A 4,293-nucleotide genomic window follows, 5' to 3' on the forward strand; every position below is an offset into this window, starting at 1 on the left:
AGGAGACCGCTGTCCACTTCTCTCCCCTCATCCACCCAGACAAGCCAGTCATCTCAGCGTAGAGGGCTACCAAGTTGGTCAGGCGTGACTTCTGCCTTCGGTAAATCCACACCGACTACTCCTAATCACCCTCTCTCGTCCTTACCTGATGTCGCTCCCCAAGCCGGGGGCGTACGCAAAACGCTTGGCCCGTACGGGGATCGAACCCGCGACCTTGGCGTTATTAGCACCACGCTCTAACCAACTGAGCTAACCGGCCGGTAACGAAATAAGTTGCCTGTCCCTTCCCTGAGGGAGGAACCCGAGCGGCTGCGGGGGCGCCAACAGGCGTGGGGAACTTTTCTCTGGGAGCACGGGCAGGCGGCGGGGGCCGCAGTGGCTCTGTCCCCCCAGGGCTTGCCAGCCCTCCTCCTCCTCCGCCTTTCCTATCCCAGCTCCGGGAAGTAGCAGCTGCCGGGAAATAGCTGTGTTTAGGGATCTTGCTATGCAGCCGTGTTTTCTGGAAAACATTGCCCTGCGTTCTTGGGCTAGGCTCTGCCCCACACGCGTGCAGCAGCAAGGTCACATCTGGTATCTAAAGACAGAGCTGAAAAATTAAAGGGCAGAAGGGGAAAATATTCCAAAACGAGCAGCAGCGCGGGTCTGCATATGTATTCTGGATATTTTCTTGACTGATGGGCAGAACAGAAGTGGCAGGTACCAGAAGAGCAGACCTTCATTTGCGTACATCTGGCACACAGATCCTCAGTCTGGTTTCCAGTAAGAAAGCTAGCTATTTTTTTTAGTCAGTTGTTCCACAGAGAGAGAGGGGTGGGGGTAGAGGGGGATTAATTGTCTTTATAACTTTTCTGTCCAGAATATCACCAGAGGTAACTCAAAGCTGTAGTGTGTAACCTTGTAACTCACAGCTGTCCACCATTATTTTGTAATCAAATCTGGTCCAATCATCCATGCTAAGATACAACAACTTTATGCCCTTTGGCTCTGTTCTTTCCACTAACTCCTACTAGGTTAAGTATACTTGTCTTTTTCCTCAAAGTTTAATCAGTCACATCCCATATGTGAGCTCCCTTGGTTCTGAAACCCTCTCCCACACACGGAAGCAGCATCCTACCTCTTCAGCTGAGTCTTATTTGGACTCTGCTGTACTGTTTTCGGCATCTGAGCAACAGATTTTGTCTGTTATTAGACAGTGACAGATAACATAACACTTCAAGAGATCAATGCTGTCTGCAAGAAAACAAAATTTTCTAATTGAGCAGTAAACATTGGTTTCTCTCCAATGTGTAGGATCCATTCTCTCAGCAAAAGAGAGAAACCAGCCTAGAATGACAAATAGTTACCAGGCTGCAGATATCTGTAACACTATGGAATTTGCAGGTTGTACAGTACATGCAAAGTGCTTGCAAGTGTTTTTCAGCACCGCTGATGTTAGTGAATTATGTTCACAAGCACTTTACCTGAGAGCCTGAACTAGACACCTCAACAACTTTTATGTCACATTCAGGTCTGCTGCAATATTCCCCTTATAATCTCAGCATCACGCAGAATGTTTTCAGAGACCCAGAAGAATTTAAGCAGCCAGGGACAAACAGCAGGAAGAGAAGGGGAAGAAAGACAGTGTTCAGGTGCTTGAGCTCCATCTCAGATCTTCTCTTCAGAGTTTCCTGTTCTCTCCCTGCGATGAGTAACCCAGAAACCTCCCATTCTGCATCAGTTTACCTGATGTCTCCTACTTCCCCCAATCAACAGCTGCATTACTGACATTTGCAGCAAGCCACACGCTCTGCTGAACATAGCCCCAGTGCAGTGCCCTCAGCCATTCCACAGTACGGCCTTCACTGGCTTTGCTTGGAGCTGCAGTCCTAAGAGCTATGCCTAATCTACAGATGAGTGGGGGGTTTTCCCCCCTCAGACCCCAGCTTCGTTCAGGATTACAAAAATCATCCAGCCTCTTTGTCCAGCCAAACCACGTCTTTTCCTCTTTGCTGGCAATAAATTGTCAGATYGGGACTGTATGGACTTCTTTTCCCTACTGTGATCCAGACTGACTGTGTCTTGCACTGAAAGCCTGCTGCAACACACGAGCTCCTGCAACAGGCCCTGCAGTAATGAACACCAGCTATGTATCAAAACCCATCTTCCAGAATAAAAGAGATGTTCAGGCAGAAAGTAGAACGAGGCATGCTCAAGGGCTTCCCTCCTTTTCTGCCCCTTCCTGGGTGCCTGCACTGCAAGAACTCTCATGATCTTATTTCACACAGACCAGTAATTCATCTGATAAAATGATCTTTGGCCACTGCTCACTACCCAGCCCCAAATGGATCTGAAGCAGCAATTTAACAATAAAATTGTTTGTGCTCTTTGGGCAGTCCGTAACCATGTCCTATTTGTTCCTAAACTCTTATCAATTCAGAATTGACAAGTGGGGAAAAATCATTAGCTCCTCAAATAAAATGACACAAGGAGCTAATGTTATCACCCTGAATACTGCCCAGGGATTTATTAATAAGCTTGCCATTCAAATTTCACTCATAAAAATGCTAACGCAAGTTGTTTGCATAAGTCTGTGCATCAAACCGAATAAAGACCCTTGATGTTATATTTAATAAAATTTTTATTGCCCAATCATAAAATAAATGTTTTCTGGTCATAAAATGTGTGTTGAAGTGTAGCATATATACATTCTATATTTATATAGAATATCTATAAGGTTCTATATTTACAGCATTTTTCATCATAACTRCTGTAGGTTTTGAATATAACGGTCAAAAGAGAGGCCCTTTCTTGTCCAGCCTTCATCAGTGGTTTGGACTAGAAATCTGCAGATCACAGAATCACATCCAGAACTGGAACATTATACCTGGTTTAACCAACACGGTGAGTTCCCTGTACAGCAGTACTGACTGTCATTTTTTGAAAAAAATAATAAGCACAACTTACTTCACAGCTTCTGTGTGTTGGCCACCAACAAGTTAGGACAATCCCAAAGTCCCAGGAGGAAGAAAAAAAAACCTTTCCTTTCAACCCTGTAAAATGAAAAGCCAATCATGAAAGCTAGTCTTGTGACATCTGCATACCATCACTGTATTTAAGGCCATATTACCACAAGTCTGACACATGACTAGGCTGTGCAAAGAACACCAAAAGTCCCAAACCGTTCTGAGAAGACTTAGGCATTCTCTGTGGTGTATGAGCAGGAAACATATATTGAGCATATCCCCTCAACAGGCTATATCTCTCAGATACTGCAGCTATGCCACTTGCAGCTAATGCCACAAGCCGGCAGCACTCTGGATTGAAATCTCGATAGTATTTTTTTTAGTGCCCAGGCTGGTATAAGGTATAATGTAAAGCTATTTTGCTAGTTTGCGTATATTCTAGTTCCTGGATCTAGTTTGTTGCCTTGGAAAACGTTATGAGATGTTCTGTAACTCTCGGATTCAAGGTTGCACCAGGCATTAATCTACCATTTAATATGCCACATTAAACCCACAGATAGTATTGCAAGGGTCACCAGTATGAGCTACATAAATATCTTCTCATTATTAGTGTTGAAATTGTTGGCAGCTTTGCATTTTTCAATAGTGCCTATTTGTTATATTTCTGTTTTGGATGGGAAAAACTGATCAGATGAAATAAGCTTCACCTCAAACTCAAGTGATAGGCATCTGAAGATAGAAATATAATAAAGTTTGTGGTTTTCCCCATTTTTTACTCAATAAGAAAAAAAGCATAAGTTTAACCCAGATCAAACAATATCCATCCTTTACATTGTGAGGGTGCTTAAATTCCATCTCCAAATCTGCATTTTGCTCCAGAGTGGTTTGAAACCTCATTCCAGGACACCTGTTTTATAATGTTGGTTTCCTGATGGCTTTCTAAATAAGGCAGAATGGTAAAAGTGGAAGTACCACTAGATTTCACTAAAACCTGTCTGTGGATGAGCATTCTTGCTTGTTTTTTCAGGCAACAAAGAACGCAGAAGAGYTTTACAATTTATTTTTATATTCCTGGGAATCTGGTCAATGCAGTTCTTTCAGACTTTACCATTCCAGTGAGGTATCATCTGCAAGGTATTTACATTGCAGTTAGACCCAGTCAGAAACCTCATGGAATATTCTGACCAATAAGCATATGTTTTTTCCCCCTAATCAAACAACAAGTTCAGGATCATTTTTGGTCAAGTCACTGAAGTATTTTCCTTCTCCTACTCTAGTCTTTCTTTTCCCAGATGCAGACATTACATAGAAGAGTAGTACACTAAAAAGAAAATTACATTGCATTAGAAAG

General features: G+C 43.2%; 1 non-coding gene across 1 annotated transcript; it reads right to left on the reverse strand.

The window, feature by feature from the left end:
- Positions 1 to 185: 185 nt before the first annotated feature.
- On the reverse strand, positions 186 to 259 carry TRNAI-AAU. Its single transcript has one exon. It is a non-coding gene; the product is annotated as a tRNA-Ile (tRNA).
- Positions 260 to 4,293: the final 4,034 nt, after the last annotated feature.

The sequence above is a fragment of the Apteryx rowi genome, unplaced genomic scaffold, assembly GCF_003343035.1.
Source record: "Apteryx rowi isolate R43461 unplaced genomic scaffold, aptRow1 scaffold_201, whole genome shotgun sequence".
Taxonomy (NCBI): domain Eukaryota; kingdom Metazoa; phylum Chordata; class Aves; order Apterygiformes; family Apterygidae; genus Apteryx; species Apteryx rowi.